Below are 6,373 nucleotides of genomic sequence, written 5' to 3' on the forward strand. Positions count from 1 at the left end.
AATTTGCCTAGGTCCCTCTGTATCCTATCCCTGCCCTCCAGCGTATCTACCACTCCTCCAAGTTTAGTGTCATCTGCAAACTTGCTGAGGGTGCAGTCCATGCCGTCCTCCAGATCATTAATGAAGATATTGAACAAAACCGGCCCCAGGACCGACCCCTGGGGCACTCCGCTTGAAATCGGCTGCCAACTAGACATGGAGCTGTTGATCACTACCTGCTGAGCCCGACGATCTAGCCAGCTTTCTGTCCACCTTATAGTCCAATCATCCAGCCCATACCTCTTTAACTTGCTGGCAAGAATACTGTGGGAGACCGTATCAAAAGCTTTGATTGAGGGGTTATAGTTGTACCTACACGCTCCGCTTGGGACTGTGTTCCTGTCATCTAAAAAACCTTCTGTTTTACTGGCTGGCTAAGCGTCACGGTGAGTCTCAGGAAGAGGGGTGCAGGGCCCTGACTTCCCCACACTCCGTGACACCCCTCATCTGTAAAGGTCCCACAGTCTTTTAGCGTGGAGTCTGGACAGATCAGCCAGGGCTCATGAGCCGTCTAGATCCCAGCCCCCAGCCTGCCAGCACAGATCCCAGCCCGCCCACACAGACCACAGCCCGCCAGCTGGTCTGGCAGTGGAGAGCCCAGGGGCCACTGCTCTCTGGACACTTGCCCTCCTTGGTCAGTGGGGGGTGGAGGGGGGGGTCGCCGGGGGGGTGGAGGGGGTGGAGTGGTCATCCACATGTGCAAGGCCACCAGGCATGTCCTGCTGCAACGCTCGGCAAGGCGCAGGGCTCAGTGGGGGCGTCTGAACCAACGGGCTTTCCCGCCTGTGGCAGGGTGAGCGCTGGCCGGTCGACGACGAGGCCTGACATCTTTCGAAGCCGGGGGCCTTAGCAAAGGCTGCAGGCAGGGGAGTTTCCAGGTACATTCACACGGGTAGAGTTGCGATGCTGATACTGATTCTGGGCATAGGCGCTGACTCTGGTGGTGCTCCGGGGCTCAAGCACCCACAGAAAAAAAACCGGGGTGCTCAGCACCCACCAGCCACCGTGGGTCCGGCCCGGGAGCTGGACGCTGATCAGCTGTTTGGCCGGCCCGGGGGCTGGCCGCAAATCAGCAAGCGGCTGGCGGGAGGCACTCGGGTAGGGGGGCAGAAAGGAGTGAGTGGTGGGCGGGGGGGCCCCCTGGGAGGGGTGGGACGAGGTGGAGCAAGGGAGGGCTTCATGGGGGGGGGAGCACGGGGGCAGAGCACCCACCATGAAAAACCAAAGTCAGCCCCTGTGATTCTGGGGCACCCAGCCAAGGTTCCCCTCCCCGGCTCATGCAGCCGTCTCTGGACAGCAGCCCGGCAAGAAGGGACTGTTCTCCGAGCCGGCGCGGGCTGAGCATGGCACACGCCTTCGGCACACGGGAAGGGCGCCGGAGAGGCCTCCTGACTCGGCTAGATCTCAGCGAGCCCGAGGTCTCCGTGATGCCGGGCAAGCAAAGACCTTTTGAGCAGCTGCACAGCAGGGCCGTATCGAGGGCACTCGGGCACTGTCTGGCCGGGGCAGGCAAAACAAGCCATGCCGGGGGCGAGGGGCTGCTAATTGGGGTCCCGTCGTGCCCTTGGCTTGTCTGGGACGTGACCCGGGTTAGTCTGGTGGGAGGGGGGCATGGATCTGGGCATGTCCCCTGCCTGCTTTGTAAGACACAGCAAATAAATCCCGACTCCTGCTTCGCAGCGCAGCCAGACACAAGGAGAGAGCGTCTCCAACCCCCTTTCCGCGTTGCGGGGCAAAGTGCCAGGGGGCCCAGCTGCCTGCTCACAGCCGAGCCGTAGTCCTGGGTGCCCACGGGGGGGCTGAGCAAAAGGGTCAGGGGGGCAGGCTCTGCTGGCACCTTGGCAGTATGTGCAGGGGGCGTACGACCGGGAGCTGGGTAGCTACAATTCCCAGTGCATTGCAGTGGCTGCTGCGGGGGGTGGGGGTGGGGGGTTGCACTGGGCACGTTGCCTCAGGAGCTGTGTTCTCGGCCCTCCCAGTCCTGCTTCTCGCGAGCCGGCCTCACTGCTCGGGGGGAGCTCGGAGGACACGTCCCCCCCTGGCTCCTGCTCCCTTCTGCTCAAGCCCATAAAGAGCCTCATTAAAATATATGCCGAAGCGCCGATATCCTGCCAGGGTCCCTGCACGGTGAGGCTATGGGGCAGGGGCTTCGGGGGATCCAAGCCATGCGGAGACCCCAGCCACTGGGGCCTCCACACTCAATGGTCAGGAAGCCAAGCAGGCCGGGCGGGTGAACTCAGCCTGGGGGTGCAGAGAGGACGAGCTCGCCTGTCCCGCCGCTCTGGTGCAGGGGGCTGTTACTCCGTGAGCCCGACAGCCGGGGGCAGGCAGTGGTGATTCAGGCTGACACGTGGTCCCGAGGGTGCCCCTGGCCCAGGGAGGCAGCTGTGCAAAGGTGCTAAAGGTCTCCAGGGCCGTAGGCTGCTGGGCTCTTCTCCGAAGATGGCAGAGGGGCACGGGAAGGCATCCGACTGCGGCAGGGAAATGAGGCTGCTCTTCCCAGAAATGGCCTGGCAAAGATCACGGAGCATCTCCCTGAGGATTTCTCCCAGGGCCAAGCCCAGGACAAGCTCAACCAAACCCAGCTGGGAGAGGCGGTGGGTGGTGGCCCCTGCCCAGACCTTCCAGCCAGTTCAATCCCAGAGCCAGCAACAATGAAAAAGTGTTAAAATTACAAGCTGTCACTTGAAATTCTCCGGTGTTACCTGGTGTAACGATGCTGCTCTTGGTGGGACACTTCTGAGAGTATCAATTCAGCACAAATTGCTTAGAGTAGGGCAGTCACAGCCCAAGGCTGGGGTTCCTCCACTTCTAAGGCAAACCAAACCAGCCAGCCAGAGAGGACTTTGGTCTCACCCCACTGGCTAACCACAAGTCACACAAGCAATTCCCTTAGACACTCCGGTTTCCCAATATCACCACCAGTGCCACTCGTTATGGGGATGAATGGTTATGAAAACCAACACCCCAGTACAAGGAAAAAGGTTCTCTCGATCCCAAAGGACCAAGCCCCAGACCCAGGTCAATATACAAATCAGATCTTACCCACAAATCACGCTGTTGCCAATCCTTTAGAATCCAAAATCTAAAGGTTTATTCGTAAAAGGAAAAAGATATAGTTGGGAGCTAGAATTGGTGAAACGGAATCAATTACATACAGTAATGACAAAGTTCTTGGTTCAGGCTTGTAGCAGTGTTGGAATAAACTGCAGGTTCAAATCAAGTCTCCGGAGTAAATCCACAGCTGGGATGGGTCATTCAGTCCTTTGTGTAGCGCTTCTGTTTGTAGCAAGGTTCCTCCAGAGGTTAGAAGCAGGATTGAAGACAAGATGGAGGGGTTTTCCGGGCTTTTTATATTCTCTTCCCGTGGAAGGACGCATCTTTGTTCTTACTGTGGAAAATCACAGCAGTAAGATGGTGTTTGGAATCACATGGGCAAGTCACATGTCCATGCACGACTCAGTTTGCAGGCCAACACCATTGTTTACATGTTAGTTTGAACAGGAAAGCTCAGATGTGGATTGGCGTCTCCCAAAGTTCATTGTCCGTGAAGTGTTTCTTGATTGGGCACTTACTGAGAATAGTCTTTTCTCAAGTAGCTGAGGCTACTTAGAATCGAAACACGTTGAGATACAAGCACAGAGCCAATATTCATAACTGCAACTACAAAAAAAGAGACACACATACACACAACTTAATCATAACCAGCAAACCATAACCTTGTCTTAGACCCCCTTTATACAACCTTATTTGATCCCCTTTATACAAGATTTGATGCCACTACAGGACCTTGGTTGCAACAATGATCCATGCGGCCCCAGTTTGTGTCAACGTCACACCTGGTCCTGCTGGCAGGCTAGAGGGCTATTGTAGGGCAGTATGTCATCTGAGTGAGTCTGCAAAGAGCCAGCCTAGGGCAAAGTGGGTGACTTTGGCCTTGCTGCCCTAGGGAGCAGCCTGCTTTGTCTCTCTCTGTTTTTGGATCTTGTGTGTTAGGGTTCTGGAATCAAAGCAATAAAGTCCTGTCACATTGCAACCTTCCAGCAGCAGGATTTGATGTTTCTCTCTAACCCCTCTGGGTGCACGCTGTGAACACTCCCTATCCCCCAATCCCAGCCCAGCGGGCGAATGATTTGATTTAGGCTCTCAAACTGGAAAGCAAAGTGCTGCCCTTTCCAATGTTGACATTCCTTGTTTACTCTACAAGCGTATTCTTAAAAGTCAGGCTGTCTAAAAGACCAGGCTTACTCACAAGGGTGCTTTGAACGTTTCTATGTACTTTACTAGAATGATCAGGTACCAGTTTCAGTGTAATTCTTTCTGCACTTGCAAAGCATCAATCTGGGTCTAGAAATGCTAGCTGGCTGCCCTGTGTCAGGGACCGGGGCACAGGCAATCCGGCCTAGCAGTCACAGCTGGGCTGGTATCCACAAGTCAAGGACGCCGGGAGGTGGTGGTCAGTGAGCAGGGATCGGAGGAAATCACTGGAGCCAGGATCAATAGGCAAGAGTCAGAGTCAGGCCGGGGTCGGAGACAGGTAAGGTCTGGGGCCAGACATCTCTGTGGCTTCCCAAACAACTTCCTGGAGCACCCTCCAGGGTTAAATAGTGAGCATGGGCCAATCAGAGGGCTGCAGAGGGCTGTCACCTTGGGTCTCTTGGGCGGTACTTCCTGCAGCACCCAATCTCCCCCAGGCTCCTCGGCGGTGACTCTGCGTGGGCTCCCAGGGGCGATCTGGGAACATCAGCTGGCCAAGGCATTGCAAACCCAGTTTCCTTCCCTTTCGTTACTGCCCCGTCCGGGGTGCCCGTCCTCCAGGTCGGTGCTGGGCCTGGATGAAACCCTTTGACCAGGTCAGGGGCACAGATACTTAGACAGGGGCAGCGGGTTCCCAGAAGTCTTTTAGGGACCATCTCCCAGTGGGTGAGACACCACAGCCACCCCCGCGCGTTTAGAGTCGAGGATCGCCGGCATTATAGATTCCTCGTGCGCTTGGACCTGGACTGGTGGGGGGTGACATAAGAACATAAGAACGGCCGTACCGGGTCAGACCAAAGGTCCATCCAGCCCAGTATCTGTCTACCGACAGTGGCCAATGCCAGGTGCCCCAGAGGGAGTGAACCTGACGGTTGAGACCGAACAGGAAAGGGGTCCCCCGGGTAAGGTGTCAGGTGGGATACATGGAAAACGGGATCAAGGGAGCTGCAAGGTGGTGGGGTTGATTTGCTGACCAATCCGGAAAGGTCCGAGGAACTGGTAGTCTAGCTTGTGGGACGGCCTGTTCCTACGGCAGTGTTTTGCTGCAAGCCGGACCCTTTGGTCCACTCTGAGAGCTGGGCCTTCCTGGCGTCAACGGGCCGTCTACTGCTTGTCGTCCCTTTTCGCATCTTCAAAGTAGTCCTTGAGCTCCTCCTGGACACGATGAATTCATTGGATCCAGTCGGCAGCTGCTGAGTTTGGAGAGGCTGCCAGCAAGGCCAGGTGGAACTGAGGGTGGAATCCATAATTTGCAAAGGAGGGACTCTGCCCCATGGAGGTTTGGTCGGCGTTGTTGTATGAGAACTCGGCATGAGGCAAGAGGGAGACCCAGATATCCTGATGGTAGGTGCCGAAGCACCTTAGATATTGCTCTGGTACTTGGTTCACTCTCTCTGTCTGCCCATCCGTCTGGGGGTGGCCCGCGGAGGAGATGTCAGGTAACTGGGGTGTTTCACACCACAAGCATGAGACAAACTGCAGGTCTCGATCCAAGGTGATACAGTCTGTAAGCCCCAGAACATGCCCCAGCAGGAGCTGAGCTGTTGTTTCAGCAGAGGGCAGGCACTCACAGGGGATGATGGGAGCTATTTTGGTCAGCTGGGCTCCAGTGATCAAGACCACCATGTGGCCATCAGAGACAGGGATTTCCACTATGAAATCCAGGATGATCAAGGCCCAGGGTCTAGGTGGGGTCTTCTGGGTGCCGAGGGGCTTAGCACGGGGGTCTTGGTGTGTGCACACAGGCCAGAAGGCCTGGACTCTGGCTCTCATAAGGGGCCACCAGAAGAAATGGGAGAGCAGCTCTTTACGGAAGATCCCATAACCCCGTTCTGCGGGAGGCAAGGTCTTAGGAGTACTATGCGCAGGGGTGCAGCCCTGGTGGTGGCCAGCACCCCTGAGAGAGCAGGACCCCCATGGCTACATTGGACGCATCGACTTCCTCTCTGAATGCCTGGGCAGGGTCCTGAGGTGCTGGAACAGGAGCGGCACAGCACGCGGCAGGTGTCCAAACAAACCTCACAGCCCGGCAGAGGAGGTTGGTAAATTCACAGAGCCCAGAAAACACTGCGGCTCC

The sequence above is a fragment of the Mauremys mutica genome, chromosome 15 (assembly GCF_020497125.1).
Source record: "Mauremys mutica isolate MM-2020 ecotype Southern chromosome 15, ASM2049712v1, whole genome shotgun sequence".
Taxonomy (NCBI): Eukaryota; Metazoa; Chordata; order Testudines; family Geoemydidae; genus Mauremys; species Mauremys mutica.